Genomic DNA, 18,544 nt, shown 5'->3' with positions numbered 1-18,544 from the left:
GGGACAAGCACCTCTGCACCTCCCACCCTCCAACTTATATATACCAAGTCCGAGATTGCCATCCCTTGGAGAAAAATGAATATTCTATGAAATGGCATCTTGGACTTAGTAGACATTTAAAATGGTTGCTGGAAAAAGAGGTGCAATACAGGTAAACAACAATTGTCCTATGTATTTTCTTTCTAGCCAACAAGGAAATTCAATATAATAAGTGTTAGCAGGAAAGGTGAACCACAAGGCTGGTTGAAAAAGCTAGTGTTAGAAAAATGTGTATTTGAATATATGATAAATGCTAGTTTATAAGCAAAGAAGTATATAATGCATTTTATTCTATTAATTATATAGTAGAGAGGATTAATTCATGTTTAAATGTAAAGTAGTTTTGAAACTGCATTGTGGCTTGAAGCAAAGCTGACCTTCGACCCTGGCAGATGCAAGCTTAGCAAGTTTTAATGTTTATGCTTTTCACAAGTGATTATCTGCTGGGTCAGGAAATTAAATGTGTGAAATAATGAAATCTTCTGCTCTTTCCTGCTGGGATGATTTGGCCTTGTATATGTATTACTGAGATAGCACGCAACTGTGTGAGAAAGTGTAACAGAGAACAAAGATGTGTATTAAAAGACTGAATCTGCTATTGTATTCGAACTGATATGAAACCTTGAAGAAGTAACTTTACAGAGAGACATTATGTCTGACCAGGTGGATAGCAAGGCCTTATTGTAACCAGAGGAAAACTTTTTTAAAATATACAGCATCAGCAGATTTAATGAATAGAGGACTGTAAGCTAAAGTGATGTAGATGCCCTGTGACATACCACGTCAGTAAGGTGGGCACAGCTTGAATGTTAAATTTATATAAAATTGTGTGCTTCCTGTTTCATGTCAGACAAAATTCTGTACTTGTACGTTTTTTACCTCCTGGTGTACACTAGTAAACTTTTGAATCTGAACCTCCTGTGTATTGAATTCTTGATTTTATTTAACAGTTTGGTCCTTCGAGCCGGATATTCCCCCGGACAGCTGCAGATCAGAGTCTACCGGTGGTTGAATATTGCGCAGGAGAAGTTACCAAAATGGTTCTTCTTGGGTGAAAAGACCTTCGACTGAATTGTCATTTAAAGAGGCTGGCCACTTTCTGATCTGTGGCCAAAGAGCAGACATTGGACAGTTCAATACCGGAGGCTCAGGTAGGAAGAATTTACCTTTTTTCTGTTTTAGATCAGGGACTAGGTTACAGTATATTGTTGTCAAGATTTGTTTTGCAGATCAGGGACAAAAGGAAGTACTGTATATTTGGTCATAGATCAGGGTAACAGAATAAGGTAGGCAGTTATTCTAGCTACACTGCGAACAGGAACTGAGAATTTGATATCACGTGATAAAAAAAAAAGGGTTACATAACATTTTCTTTGCCATGGGTAATCAGTGCACTAAAACATTGCGAGATCCGCCCCTAACCGAAGACGCAAAATACATGCAATCACAATGTTCCGATAACGTTAGGTATTATACGAAATGGGTTAACAAATATGAATTTGATGGTAAACTAGATAAAACTTCTCTAGTTAAAATCCTTAAACAGCTTAAATCTGATGTGGGAGGTCAGGCAAAAAAGCAACGCCAATTAGGCATTCCTCAGGCACACAGGTGGATTGAGGAAGTAAATCGTAGAGAACAGAAGCTAAAAAATTCAAAAACATTGTTTTTAGACAAAGAAGATAATAACTTGGTAATAGCGACAGCTCCTCCTCCTCCTCCCCTGCCCCCTCCCTTACCCTTTTCAGGATATGAAGCGAGTGGACAGGCTGGTCCGCCTCCACGTTATCCTGAAGTTTCAGCAAGACCACAACCATTTGTTAGAGATCCTATTGAGACTAGGTCCCGAACACATAAAACACATAGGGACACAGAATCATATCAAATAGAGAGAAACCTACAGGATGAGAGTGAGGAAAAAATATGCCCACTTATAGAAGTTCCAAATCCTCAGGCAGGACAGGAAGGGCAAAACCCAACACTCTTAGTATACAGACCATGGACACCGGAAGATATCCGGAAGGCTACTGAGGGAATCCCCCATCCGAAAGTTAATTTTACAAAATTTTTAGAAGATTTACAAGGCATGAGGTTGAGTTACCACTTGAATGGGGAAGAAGTAGAAAAAGTAGTAAGACAAATTATAGGTCCAGATTGGCACATGATTTGTGGCACCTGGAATCCTCGTAATGCAGAGCTTAGACCACTCCCACATAGTGACGCAGAGTTAGACAACAAAGTGAAAGGTCTAACAGACCGAATCTCTGAGAAATGGAAACCTAGAGCAGACTGGACTTGCATTAATCAATGCATACAACAAGAAAATGAGACAATAGATGGGTACTATGCTAGATTATTAGAATGTTTTAATAATCATAGCGGTATGTCGGTTCCTGAGAACCAAACGAATGATTCCCCGTATGAACAACAATTGAAAAATGCATTTTTGAAAGGTTGCATTGCACCTATTAGTAGCTTCATTACGAAGCATATGATAGACCATCGAATAGGGCGGCTACAAGCCTTACTTGAATACGCTAGACATGCTGAAAGACATTTTAATAGTAAAAAGAAAAAGAAGGCGCAAGTCTTCACTGCTGAAGACGGAGCTGAAGTATTTGTATTACAGTCAGGTAAAAAGGGCAAGAAGAATGCCCAGGGAAACAAACAGTCTGACAAATGATCAGAAGATTTTGAAGAGAGAAAAAAGAGAGGTGAATGCTTCAAGTGCGGGAAAAAGGGACATTTAGCAAGGGATTGTAAGCAAAACAAAAAGGTAATTACAGAAGATAAGGGAGATGAGGACTGACTATATGATAGTGAAGATACATCATGTGAAAGTCAGAAATCATCAGGAAAAGTTAATAAACAGAAAACAAATGTAAATGTGATAGAAGGAGTAGAGGAAGTGCAAGTAGATATGGAGGATGAAGAAAGTGAAATTTTGGACTTAGCATTATTGAGTTTAGAGCCCTACTTAGCAGATACGAAACCAGAAGTTACACTTCTGGTGGAGGGAAGGGAAGTCAAATTCCTGTGTGACTCAGGAGCATCACGGACTTTGATACACCCCTCCAAGTTACCAGAACATTCCAAATCACCTGATTATATACTAGTGAAAGCAGCAAACGGACAGCTATATAGGGAACCGCTTTCCCATGATATAGCGATAACTGACCCTGTTTCAGGTATGACCCAGAGAAGTAAAATTGTTGCTTCTGCAAAGTGTCCAGTGAACCTATTGGGCAGGGACCTTATGCAGATATTTGGCATAGCAGTAGTTCCAACTGTGCAAGGTATGGAGGCACAGAGACAAATGGACCCTTTGTAGTGCGATCGGAGGGTGAAACTTTTTACTGGTACAGCCAGGACCTAGTCACGACTGGTCCAGGGGCAGTAACCGAGAAACTGATGAACGTAGCCATCAGTAAAGCCCCCTCCCTTGACACTGATCAACAGCATTTGTTACACTGCACTCTATACTACTGTACTACACCAGGACCTGATAGAGAGTATGAGCAAGAATTGTTCCGAAATCAAGCAACTAGATTGGTATTGCGTACTTTGTACTGGGATACTGAGGGGAACAGTGTAGTTAGCTGTTCATTACCTCAAGAATTCCTTGCATTATATAGATCAAATCGATTACCACATGTCAGCTTGACAAAGAACAAAAGTGTAAAATGGGCAGACTTAGGAGAAAAAGTAACAAGATGGGAGAAACAGACTGATTTAGAACTATCAGAACAAGGGATACAAAAACAAAAACTGAATTGGTTAACACAGACACATCCAGCTGTACACTTGCAATCTAGCGAGGACAGCTGATTAGCATTTTTATTAGAAGAAGAAGAAAAGGCCTTGTGTGAAATTCCAACAACTCTTTGGTCAACAGGCAAGTCAGATGTAGGACTTATTCGAACAGCAGGACCAGTTACAATAACCCCAAAGTCAGCTTTTAGACCACAGACAAGACAATACCCTTTGAGAAAGGATGCAGAAATAGGAATTAAGCCTATAATAGCAGCATTACTCAAAGAAGGAGTACTGGTAGAATCTCCTGATTCACCATGTAATACACCCCTATTTCCTGTTAAAAAAGCAAATGGGGAATGGCGGATGGTACAAGATTTACAAGCTGTAAATAATGCAGTAATACCTAGAGCACCTACTACGGTGCCAGACCCACATACTTTGTTAAACGATTTAGCACCGCAACAGAAGTATTTCCCTGTGGTAGATATCAGCAATGCTTTCTTTTCAATACCTATACATCCTGATAGTCAATATTGGTTTGCATTTACATTTCAGGGTAAAAGGTATACGTATACTCGACTACCACAGGGATATTGTGAGAGCCCAACAATATTTGCACAAGAAATGGCTAGCAACCTGGCAGGGTTTACCCCACCGGGAGGTAGTCAAATTCTACTTTATGTAGATGACATCTTGCTAGCAGCCCCCACCCAGCAACAGTGCAGGGAGGATACTGTAGCATTATTGAAATTTTTAGCAACACAAGGACACAAAGTAAACAAAAGTAAGTTACAACTTTGGAGAAAACAAGTTAGATACTTGGGATATGTAATATCCAATGAAGGTAGAATATTGGACGAAGAAAGAAAAACAGCAATCTTGCAAGCACCCAAACCAACAACCAAGAAAGAAATTATGTCTTTCTTGGGTACAACTAATTTTTGTCGGAGCTGGATACCAAATTATGCTTTGGAATCTGCTCCACTGACTGACTTGATATATAAGACACCAATGGCAGCACAAGATATCTTACAATGGACACCTGAAGCAGAAACGGCTTTCTGCAGGTTGAAGCAGTTGATAGCTTCTTCATTAGTTTTAGGACTTCCAAATTATCATAAACGATTCTTTCAGACAGTAGATTGTAAGCAAGGATATATGATGTCAGTATTGACGCAACAACATGGGGATAAGCAACGCCCCGTAGCCTATTATTCATCACCGTTAGATCCAGCGGCGCGATCTTTGCCTCACTGTGTACAAGCAGTAGTTGCAGCTGCAATGGCAGTACAGGCTTCAGCCTCAGTGGTGTTATTCCACCCTCTCACATTGAGAGTGCCTCATGCAGTTGCAATAATTTTACTGCAGGAAAAAGTGGCATACCTTTCGCCTGCTAGACACCTTTTGTGTATGACTATACTGCTGAGCCAACCTCATATGACAATTGAATGATGTACGACATTAAATCCATCAACATTACTTCCAACTCCTGCGGAGGGCACACCACACAGCTGCCTGCAGGAAATTGAACAGTTATCTTTACCTAGACAAGATCTCACAGATATGCCCTTGGATAATGCCGAGGTGACATATTACGTGGACGGCTCATGCAGAAGGGGTCCTACAGGGAAGAATCTGGTAGGGTATGCAGTAGTTACAGACACAGAAATTTTAGAAGCTCAATCCTTACCGCACAACTTATCTGCACAAGCAGCAGAATTGATAGCTTTGACAAGGGCATGTACTTTAGCAAAAAACAAGTGTGTAAACATATATACTGATAGTCAGTATGCTTTTTCTACAGTACATGTATTTGCACAACAATGGAAAAATAGAGGAATGATAACATCTAGTGGAAAACCTATTAATCATGCACAATTTATTTTGGAGTTATTAGAATCTATTCAGTTACCTACCAAAGTAGCTATTTGTAAATGTGTAGCTCATACGAAACGGCAGGATAAGATTTCAAAAGGCAATGCACGAGCTGATGCAGCTGCAAAGCAAGCAGCCTCAGACTCAGAAATTTTACTTTTGAATGAGGAATTACAACCCTCTGAGATTTTAGATTTAGACATGTTAAAAACAATGCAGACGCTTACTACAAAAGCAGAAAAACAAAAATGGGTAAAACGAGGCGCAACTCTTGAGAATGGACTGTACATTTCCAAAGAGAGAAAACCGATATTGCCGTCTAATTTATTTAGATATGCAGCTTTGTTGAGCCATGGGCAGTGCCATGTCTCAAAAGGGGGATGGTACAGTTAGTAAACCGAATATTCCAAACATATGGATTCACAAATTATACACAAAAATTTTGTGCAGCTTGTCATACTTGTAACAAGCACCATTCACAAGGGGCATTTAAAACCAAGCAAGGAAGTTTTCCTATACCACCATACCCGTTCCATACTATTTGTATGGATTTCATAGAATTGAATAAGTGTGAAGGGAAAAAGTTTTGTTTAGTTATTGTAGACATGTTTTCTAAATGGGTAGAAGCTTTTCCAACCAAAAACCCGGATGCAGCAACAGTGGCGAAAGCCCTGATAAAAGAGATAATCCCTAGATTTGGCATTCTGGAAAGGATTTATAGTGACAACGGCACTCATTTTGTGAATCAGACAATCCAACAACTTGGGAGATTTTTTGGTATCTCCTTAAAGAACCATTGTGCCTACCACCCACAGTCAGCAGGACTGGTGGAAAGGTACAATGGTACCCTCAAAATAAGCTTAGGAAGCTAGTAGAGGAGACCCAAAAGAATTGGATATACTGTCTGCCTTTGGCACTGCTGAGTATGAGAACGGTTCCAAATGTAAAGGGTTTGACTCCCTTTGAAATGGTTTTTGGGAGAGCATATTATGTGCCTCAGTGGAAATCTCTCATGCCTGCAGAGCAAGAGGCTGACAGTTCATTAGCTAGTTATATGAGGAAACTGTTAACAAATAAATCTGTTTTGCAGTTTAACTCTTTTTCAGATAAGGAACAGACCAGACCGGTGGAAGCAGTCTTGGCCCCTGGGACATTTGTGTGGCTGAAAGTGATGAAAAGGAAGAATTGGGCGAGTCCAAAGTGGGAGGGACCGTACCAGGTTCTGTTGGCAATGCCTACTGCAGTTAGAGTGGCCGAGAGGACGTCCTGGGTTCATTTGACACATTGTAAACCGGTAAAGAATTTTCAACTTGATGAAAACCTTGTGACTGATATACAACCAGACCGAGATGGCCAAAAACAAAGCGAATAGAAATTTAGATCAACCCCAGAAATGTTGCATAATCATTTTGTTGAGTGTACATTTATTGACTGTAATTGTGACAATTTTCCTCTTGTTGTGGTTTATCCTACACACAACCACACAAGTGAAAGTGGGAAGGCGTGACAAAACGTCTATAGACTGGCATCCAAATTTTAACACATACCTAGCCATGAAACGTGTATATGCAGAGACTATGAACATTTCAAATTGCTGGGTTTGTACAGCTATACCAACAGCATATGGAGGACTGATAATGTCCGCTGTCCCTTTGGGGATAAATGAGACTTGGGAGAATTTACTCTTCGATACAGGAACTGTGAGATCACAGGACAAAATAGCTTTATTTTTACCTGTCACACAAAAAGGAGTTGTATGTTTTTATAAAAATGATACCCTCCAGGTGGGCTGGAGCAATTGTAATATAACCATATCTTACTGATGTTATATTAGGAATAGTAATGGCAATACTTTTTGCCATACTAATTATGACTCATATTTGAACTCATTGAAAACAACCATGAATGACATTCACAAGAATCCAGTTTTGTTTAAACAATTGTCAGTTATAGATCAGAAAATGTTTCATGCAGGGCTGATGCGTATTAGTACTAAAGTAGAAAACTGTTATTTTATTTGTGGGAAAAAGGCATATAAATGGTTACCTGAGAATTGGTCCGGCAGTTGTTTTTTGGGTTATTTGTTCCGGTAATAAGACATACTGCAGAATTACCTTTGGATAAGATACGAAACGTGAGAGAAGCAACTCGAAAACCTGAAGGTCCAGTTGAAAAACCTGTGAATCCAGTCGGAAAGATCGAAGCTGGCTGGAAAGATCATAATGCCGTGAAAGACAAAAGCAAATTGACTCATATGGACTTGAGTGACAGTGTTATATCCTGGGCAGGAATATTCCCAGCCTATGGAGCAGTCAAATCGATCTGGGAACTGAGGAAGTTGTCGAAACTTCTCGAAGTAATGAGTAATGCAACTTTTTCTGCCCTAGAACTGGTGACTGATGAACTGAATGCAATGAGAACTGTTGTGCTACAAAATTGAATGGCTCTTGACTTCACCCTAGCGGCGAGAGGTGGTACGTGCGCGCTTATCAAAGAAGAATGCTGTGCGTACATACCAGATAACAGGCATGAAATTAATAATCACCTAGAGGTAATTCAGCAAGTATCAGCCATGACTGAACCAGGCCCAAACCCACTGAAGGATTTTTTTCCAGAATCTATTTGGGGGGTGGGGTTCCATCCTAATGAATATTCTGATTGCCATTTGTGTGGGTATACTCCTAATAGGAGCATGTGTTTGCTGTGGAATTCCCTGCATGAAAAGATTAATCAAAGATTTTATTGATGTATCTGTGACTGAAACTTTGTATCAAGATGTTGAGATTGAAAGATTGATCTCAGATGACATTTTTTCTGAAGTATAGATTGAATGATTCACCTAGCTGAAAATCCTAAGTGGAAGAAGTTGGGAGATGAAATGACACTATGCATACTTCAAAATAGAATAAAAAGTATTAATAGGGGGGGCAATGTTAGAAAAATGTGCATTTGAATATATGATAAATGCTAGTTTATAAGCAAAGAAGTATATAATGCATTTTATTCTATTAATCATATAGTAGATATAATTAATTCATGTTTAAATGTAAAGTAGTTTTGAAACTGCATTGTGGCTTGAAGCAAAGCTGACCTTCGACCCTGGCAGATGCCAGCTTAGCAAGTTTTAATGTTTATGCTTTTCACAAGTGATTATCTGCTGGGTCAGGAAATTAAATGTGTGAAATAATGAAATCTTCTGCTCTTTCCTGCTGGGATGATTTGGCCTTGTATATGTATTACTGAGATAGCACGCAGCTGTGTGAGAAAGTGTAACAGAGAACAAAGATGTGTATTAAAAGACTGAATCTGCTATTGTATTCGAACTGATATGAAACCTTGAAGAAGTAACTTTACAGAGAGACATTATGTCTGACCAGGTGGATAGCAAGGCCTTATTGTAACCAGAGGAAAACTTTTTTTAAAATATGCAGCATCAGCAGATTTAATGAATAGAGGACTGTAAGCTAAAGTGATGTAGATGCCCTGTGACATACCACATCAGTAAGGTGGGCACAGCTTGAATGTTAAACCTATATAAAATTGTGTGCTTCCTGTTTTATGTCAGACAAAATTCTGTACTTGTACGTTTTTTGCCTCCTGGTGTACACTAGTAAACTTTTGAATCTGAACCTCCTGTGTATTGAATTCTTGATTTTATTTAACAGCTAGCAAGCAAGATTAAAGTAATAAATAGTACTGTGTGTTTAACTTATTTCATTAATATATTTATAAGGAAATAATTTGTAAAGGATTGTAATTGAAGTACTACAGTACAGTCAGTACATTACTCCAACCAAAGGTAATATACCAATATGTAACTGCAGTCTTCTATCTATATCTGATTTTGCAAGATGTAAGTATTTATAAAGGGTGTTTTCAGTATATATTGCAAACAAATGCATATAAGGCACATATATGATCACTTATGCTTCTGTAGTAGACTGAAAAATGTAAACATCTCCAAAACTTAATAGCAATACACTCTCTTCTCAAGAATGCATAAGCACTTCCCAAGTATGCAAAAGCACTTCATATATAATTTCACCTAAAAGTATGAATAAGCACTTCTCATATCATTCTTCCCAAGTACACATAATCACTTCCCAGATAAGTAGTCCCATGTCTGCATAAACACTTCTGTTATATTCTGTTTTATTTCAATAAAGATTTATACAAATAAAAATGTTCTAAAGTTAGAAATTGAGTGTTGTGAATAATGATATGTGAATTTATTGTGTGTATTTTCTCTTTTGTTTGTCCCCCCCCTTTTTTCTATGCTTTTTTGCATTTTAATTAAGAATTCCTTTCTCCTTTTTGATTTTCTTTGTCTCCCATTTATGTTCATTTTTAATGGATCCGAAATCCTTAGGAGAAGCCCCCAGGAATGTACCACCCAGGTTAAGGAGTATTCACTCTCTGTATGTCCAAGGATGTCCTCACAGTGTTGTGGTGGTGACACCAGTCTTTGCAGACACCACAGCACATGTCAGTCTCCAACTTGGTGTCTACCTCTGCACCACCACAGGCCTCTAGTGCTCAATATGGGGGGTCCACCACTGTACCACCATCTGGCAGGGAAAACTTGTGAGGCTCGGTGGTCTGGGCTAACCTGTTGGCATCACTCTTCATCACCCCTTCTTCCCTTATCTTTCTCCTATACCCTCTTACCTATTTCCCACCTACACCACTCTGTTATAAAAAATATTTGAAAAAATAGAGGTGTGTACCCACCACCAAAACATAGTGCTGTTCCTCTTCTCCCACCTCCTCCAGCACAACCCTCTTGATGTACTCCTGCTGTGTCTCCCTCTGTGGTGTGTCACCATTTTTTCAGTCTTTCCTACTCCCCCTTCCTATTCTTTAACATAACCAGCAGGGTGTCCATATAAGATTATCGAAATATGAAACATTCTAAACCTCTTTATTTTTTTAGATATTAATAACAAAAGCTGTGTCAGACACACCTGAGATCAATAGAAAAGTCATAGGTCAGAAAGCATTTGTCCATGTAAGGGAATACTCCATTTGTAGCTTGGGAAACTGTAGTGAAAGTGCTGTAAGCAAGATTAATTGCTACAATGAGCATGCAAGAGAACTTGCTAACTGACAGGTTCAGTGAAAACTTCACTTCCCTGTCCCCACCATATATGTCCCAAAGCATCCCTAACACCTGTCCCCCACCTAGTATCTCCAAGGAGCAGGTCTTAAATGCCCTCTCCAAGGCCAAAAACACAGCCTTTATGGGACCAGACAACATCCTGGGCTGTATTCTACATGAGTTAAAACAGGAATTAGCATCACCATTGGGCACACTTTTCAATCACAGCCTAAGCACTGGATTTGTCCCAGCAGAATGGAAAACAGCTACCATCATCCCTTTGTACAAAGGGGGTGCATCCACAGACCCCAGGAACTATAAGCCCATTAGCCCGACCAGACACCTTTGGGAACACAGGTTGAACTTGGCTAGGCTTGTAAGGGCCCTGGGGCCATTAGCTTAGTAACCTCCTATGATCCTATGATCTTATTACAGTCTTGCAGAAAATTAAAGATGTGTTTCTGTAGTTGTCATTAAAAGATTCTGGCTGGTAGAGAAAGATTAGCTACTAACCTAAAATCTTCAGTTTTAGTGGGGCTGTTATAGCTATCTATATAAGGGTACTGTAACAGCTGAGGTTCAGTTACTAGGAGTACTACAATACCATAGAAACAAATACTGGCAGTTCACACAGTGGATTAATGCTATGAGTTGTTAACAAGCTACTTCCTGTGGTACAGTGTTTGATTCCTTCAGCCTTTACTTCACCAGACAATGAGGTTGGGCAAATATATGTTTGGGCTGTACTCATTAATGGTCTCCTAGACTGCATATTTAGTAACTTCCTATGAAACTGACTGGCAAAAGCTCTTCTGTATACACTTAACAGCCTTTTCACAGAATTTTGTGTGAACTCACCTGGCAGACTTGGGGTGGGAGTTTAGGGCACAATTTTCCGAAGACAGTTTTGATCTGTAGATAGAGTCTTGGAGACAGCTGAGTAAATATTTAAATACACTGTGTGTATATTTGTGGGGGTGGGAGCACAATCCATTCACATATATGAAATATATATGACAGGCATGTCTTCCATGACATGCTGTTTGTGAGACCATTTACATGATACATATTATTGTTGTTTTGTGTTGTCATATTTCTTCTACACTCTTTCTGTATGATCACAAGAAATAGGCTCATGCATTCTTTTGCTATGACTGTGTACCTTCTGCTTAACATTACTATGGCCAGGAAAAGGTGTCTCTACTTCTGCCCATGTCGGATTATGGTAGCTATTGTACCAGAGACAGCATATACCAAATAGCTAGAACAATAATTGTATGTTAACACTGGCATTGACATTTAAGTTTACAACAAAATGAACTATCTGATGAGTGTAATACTTTGTATTATAACCATAGGATAGTTCATTACAGCTTTTGTTACTGAAGGCCATACACCTTTGGTAATGTGCACACATCAGATATGGTACTGCTTTCCAAAGGCATGTTGACTAACACATCACACTTTTGGACCTACCTGTTTTCACTGTGTTAAACACACTTTATGATGGCAGTTTTTGCAGTGTCAAAGCCTCACTCATGGGCTTTGCCTCTTCCTCTTAGTATCTACCACTACTTCTCATTAAGCATAGTCTCATCATAAACCTGTCTTACCTTAGCCTCTTTGGGCAAACAATCGGTGGAGGAAGTAATCTCAACAAAACTGTTTGGTTTTATCACTGACAATCAGTTACAGTCTGGCAAGCATATATATAATGCAATGTCTAAGACTAAGCAAAAGTTAGACAGTCTTTGTGCAGCTAAGCCATTACTTTTCCACATGTTTTTATGCATCTACTGTTACATATTGACTTCCATAACTGCTGTATTGTGCACATCTTCAAGCTAACCTGCAGTTTCCACTACTACTCAGACTCAATTTGGGTTAAATTAAGATGGCTAGTTTTGCTGCAGGGCATCATTGTAGACCATGTTACTGCTTAGTCTTTTATGGCTTCAAGTTGTTGAAGCCAAGCTATCATCTGTCCCTAACTCAGATTACATTCAGTCATAAACCTCTGAACATTCCAAGGTGTTCTGCTTCAGCTAATACCCTAATGTTGTGTAGTACACATACTATTTACATTTTTTACTGAAGATGAAGTACAGATCTCAAAACAAGAAATAAATATGGAGATTAGTGCTATCCAGTACATAACGGTAAACTCTAGAACAAGCTACCTCATGTCTTAAGGTACATTCCAGAAAAGAAGGCATTAAGACATCTTTGAAAAACATGTACAGGTGCAGTACAATTATCAATGTGGTGTTACCACTTGTTGCTGAAAACTGTTTCTTAGGCACATTAATTGTCTGCATGCAGACTTACAGATTACCTACAATACCTTCCCGGGAAATCAATAAACTGTGTAGGCCTTGGGCGAAGCTTACTCAAAGTTTAAGTGTTAACATGATGAGCAGTAGCGCTAATGGCATATCCATGCTAGTCATTGTGTTTACATGTATACAAGTATGGTTTCATGGCTAGCAACAGTACTGCCACTAGGAAACTGTGCAGAGCAGCATGGGCTCAGAAACTAGACAAGTCAATAGCATAACAGTAAGCACATATGTAGATAGCATAATATATACTACTTTACATCTCTTGTGCAAGTATATTATATAATCACACATGATACTATATATGTGACAGTCACACAAGGTTGCATATCAGTGGAGATGAATGGTTGTGATATAAACATCACTGACATGATCACTGGAGAGGAAATATATCAATGAAAGTATATCCAATAGGGGGTATGTGCATAGTGGGAAGATCTGCAAAATGACTTGCTTGAATATGACTGAAATGTTAACATACATCTCAACCAGTCATGGACTCATAGCAACAGATTCCTGGACAAATGTAGACAGAAACAGCACAATCAGGGACACTTTTAAAACATTATGATGATTAATCTGTGGCATTGACAGAATATGTGAGTGTAACTTATTATACATGATCTGCAGGAATACATGTGAACAACAATAATGATTGTCAGTATTCTATAAAGGGAATTCAGCACACCTTCCCCAAAAATTACCACTTTTTGGAGGAGTTAAGAGGGACAGTCTTAAACCTGAAGTTGAAATCATGGGCAATCCTGGTCAGTTGAGAGGTTTGCATGACACACAAGCCAGAATCCACACCTACAAGAATCAAACCTATGCCATCACTGTTGTCACTGAGCTATGTATTTACTGAGTGCAACACAGAAAGACATACTGCACAAGCATCTAGTAGAACACCTTGAAGGGAAGTCTGCACTGTCAAATACTAATGAGTATGCATCCCAAAGAATAGTTTTAAATGGCTGACAAGACGTGTTGGATCTCACTGTGCCAAATGTGATACACTTGACTACAGCATCCCTGGCTGGCATAGGTATCAGCCATATGAATAACAACACTTGCAAAAATTGCACTATTATGAGTGGATTTCCTGCACACAGCTGTATATTGCATGCATCTGCCACATGTAATAGCAATGGATATTATCTGCAGCATCTGAAATTGATGCGTGAATTAAGAACTGATACATTATAATGACTGGTACAGCAGTATGTAAGAATGATGGCAATTCATTAACTATGCCCGTGTGCACAAGTTGTACAGCTGTGCAAAGTCAAGTGTCAATGATCGAGGAAGCTGTCACTGTAATATCATACACATACCAAACAATATATGGAGCACCCTCCATAAGTACATGTCAACAGGCAGCACATGTGACACACAATCACAGTCCCCTGACATTGCAAATGAAAATGTTATACTGCCATGAAATCCTGACATACGTCCATATGTGCTCATACAAAATATCAAGTGGTAATACTGATGTGATGTAATGGTACATCCATGATACAGTACAGTCACACTGTAGCTGTACCTATGCTACAACTGGACTTCAGGCTGTACATCACCTCCAAATAAAATGGTTGGTCTGCATCACATATGACAGTTAAACTGTTGACACAGTTGTATAATCCCACCTGTTTCATGTCATTACACCAGTTTTACATCATATGCCTATATGTTTATAAGTGGAAATGTGTGGGTGAAGGCCCTGACACCATATATTGGACACATTATAACTGAGCTGGATGCAGCTCATGCAGAACATTTAATGACACAAATGCTGACAGTCACACAATGCTGCTGGGGAATATTTGCATAATGTATGTGAATAGCAAGACAAAAGTGCATACAATGAATTCTTCAAGGTTGCAAGTGACTCTCAGCATGTCATATGCTTGTCTGTATAACTGCATTACAACATGTAAATGAACACAGGTCATACCTCTCAACCTCTTAGAGCAAGAAATCTAGACAAAGCCATAAACAAAAGTGGGACAAAGATCCAAAAATAGGGACAATTTTTAATATTGCACTTACAAACTGAGAAAGTTGATAGAATAACAGGTTTTGCATTAGCATGAATTTTCTGAAGGGTGTGAAGTCTGAAACTCAAATGCCTGTCATTATTTTCTAACTTCAGTCTTTAATGATTTGCCACTGATTTGCCAAGAAAACACAATTTTCTGAAAAACAGACTAAAAATATGAGGCAAAAATCTGGGCATTCTGTGAAATTTATAGAGTTGAGATACATGACCCAGGTATATGTGGCCATGTAATCCGCATGATGCAGTATTGCTGCATGTCAGGTACATTTCCATATGCTAGGTATACATATGCACACCTGTGCCATACTGCATTTGTCACAGTGATGCTTGCATGACAATTGTGTAGAATGTTGATATACTGCAGTACAAGAACATGTGTCTTTGTAAGGTAGCAATATACATAATATCATCTGATGTCAACGGTCTTCAGGAGGCATATTACTACAGCTGTTATGTAAGGAACATATAACCAAATGGCAGCAGTAGCCATCACCAGAGTAGCTCAAATTACAGATTGGAATAAACTGTTGTAGGGCTACAGTACATTCACGCCTCAACATAGCACATGAGGATGAAAACATTGATGTGTGCAGTGTTCAGAGGGTCATAGGACATTACTAGGCTACTGGCCATGAGCACATAAAATCCTAGCCATTATTATAATATTTAAACACAAATCACTATAGCTATGTAATGGAAGATAGTAAGGGCAGATGCATATGTGTGTATTTGTTTGATTTTTATTAAGGACTGCCTCTGTCCATATGTGACATGTACACCACCCCATGACAGAATTAGCAATCACACATCCAGTGATCTGGAGATGGCTTGCAGAGGGACACAGAGGAGCTCTGCTTTACGATGTGTGTATGGATTTTACAGATAATTGCATCCTCAGTGTTCAACAGAGTGGATGTTATTTGGGCAGAGGGAAAAAAGAGGATGTTGTATTTAGGGGGCTATGTAAAAGTTCTACTGAGTGAGAGTCAAATGAAAAGAGATTCAAAACATCATACATTGACTGTAATATACCAACAACCACATACAAGGTAATTTAGATCAGATTTGAACACCACAGCTGTGTAGGTATAGAAGCTATATTTCACACAACATAAGACTTCCACTACCACAGATGTCTGACTTTAATAGTGTGGAGTGTACTTTACAGGGAGTGACATCATCAATGTATTCTGTGAAGAAGATTTTTGGTTAGGAGTGTTTGATATAGCTGTGGACTCACATCCTGGTAAAAAAATGTCTCTAGACTAACAGTTGAATGAAGAGACACACACATATACATTCATACTCTCAAGTTGACTGCACTGAGATTAGAACCCCTACCTATCTAGCTATACAAGCTGCAGAACACAGCATTTACAACTATTGCCACTGCACAAGTCTATTGTTATTTGTGTCAAAGTGCATTTTATAGAGGATAACATCAGCAATGTACGCTGAGAAGATCTTGGCAGGAGTGTTTGACAAAGGTGAGTACTCACATCCTGATGTAAAATTGTCTGCAGATTGATGGTTGAATGAAGAGGCACATACTGAAGTTGACAGCTCTGAGATTAAAACACCTACCTATCTGGTTACACAAGCTGCAGAACACAGTATTTAGTAGTGCTAGTGCCACTGCACAAGTTTGTTTTTAACTATGTCACAGTGCACTTCATAGATGATGATAACAGCAATGTATGCTGAGAAGAAAATGTTGGCAGGAGTGTCTGACATAGCTGTGGACTCACATCCTGGTGAAGGATTGTCTCCAGACTGATAGTTGAATAATCACATGCTCTAGTTGACTGTTACAAGATTAGAACCCTTAAGCTACAGAACACAAGACTTTAGGCTAGCACCACCACACAAGTCTGTCATTAGTTGTGTCAGAGTGCACTCTATAGAAGATGATATCATCAGTGTATACTGAGAGGACGATGTTGGCAGTAGTGTCTGACATAGATGTGGACACACATCCCGATGTAAAATTGTCTCCCCACTGATAGTTGAATAAACACACACACACTCAGGTTGTCTGCTGTGACATTATAACCCCTATCTATCTAATTACACAAGCTAGAGAACAATGTTACTTAACACATGCGCCAGCACAGAAATCAGATTTTGACCCTGCCAGAGTGCACTTGATAGAAGATGACATCATCATAGTGTCATGGCTAACATATACTGTTATGAGGCTTGTTTCCAAAGCCTGGACTTGTGATATGATTGTGTGAATATAATTTGCAAAAGTACATATAAATATATCCTGACAACCTAGGTGAAAGAAGCTAGCATGAATGCATATTACAGAAGTCAGACAGACATGTACCTGTTTCTCAGGATGTTGTGCAGATGACACACATGCACACAAACACACACTTTGGAAACAGCAGTAGTTTGATGATGCAGTTATGTGTCTTCATATTCACATGAAGGCATGTCCACATTAATACAAGACACTGACAATACCAACGGGATGTGATCATGGATGACCAGTGTCTAGTGTCACTATAAACCCATACCAAATGTAATAATGCAGTTGCATTTTGTAATGCTGAGGTCTGTTTGACAATGGCCCAAGTCCTAATATATCACTTGGAAGTTCATTGCTGTAGGGCACACATGAATACAGAATGTATATGTTCAGTGAAGCACACGTCACTGCCCTTCTCGGTGTTTATAAATTCATTTCCATGTAGTGGAGGATTACAGCTCAGTAATCAGAATTAGATGGGCTAAACACCTATTCACATAGTACATCACAGAAAGACTGATTTACATGGATGATGGCAAACTATTGGCACATGTGTGGTCTATTTTCATGAAGTCAGCTTGGACTTGTGCAGCAGCAGTGTCCACTGGTGCTCATTGTCAAACTGTGCAAAAATAGGGGCATACAGTAACTGACCTGATAATCTGTTTGCTGTGAATGTTTTCTGTGTCAGGCTTGCGAGATATGTTATCGGAGAAATTGCTGGCAGATACTATAATATGCATGCTGTAGTCTATCTTTGAAATGTTGGTGCTAAAGTTTTATTACATAAGTAAATGTTCATAGGTTCATAGGTTCATAGGTAGGTACTAGGCTATTGACCCTAGGGCCTATATAAACCTAGCCAAATAATACCCTGGCTTTTGTCACCCAAGAAAATTATTTTCCTGTGCCCTTGCCAAGCAGAGCCACAGACGTGATCCCCGGGGTGAATTTCCTATTTCCCATCCAATCATCAAGATTTTTCTTGAAGAGTGATAATGAGGAGCTTTGTTTGATATAGATAGGTAGTTTGTTCCAGAGTATGGGAAGTCTCTGGGACAGGAATCTATCCCTCCAGCATGTTCTGTTTACTGTGGTGACAAGGTTTAGGTCCCTAG

General features: G+C 39.2%; 1 protein-coding gene across 1 annotated transcript in view; it reads right to left on the bottom strand.

Moving 5' to 3' along the window:
• Window positions 1–18,544, bottom strand: part of RNF182 (ring finger protein 182) — a 266,068-nt gene that overhangs the window by 56,584 nt on the left and 190,940 nt on the right. The window lies entirely within an intron of this gene.

The sequence above is a fragment of the Protopterus annectens genome, chromosome 3.part0 (assembly GCF_019279795.1).
Source record: "Protopterus annectens isolate FY-2018-M chromosome 3.part0, PAN1.0, whole genome shotgun sequence".
Lineage (NCBI taxonomy): Eukaryota > Metazoa > Chordata > Ceratodontiformes > Protopteridae > Protopterus > Protopterus annectens.
The sequence above is the reverse complement of the archived record's forward strand: the minus strand, read 5'-3'. Positions and strand labels throughout refer to the sequence as shown.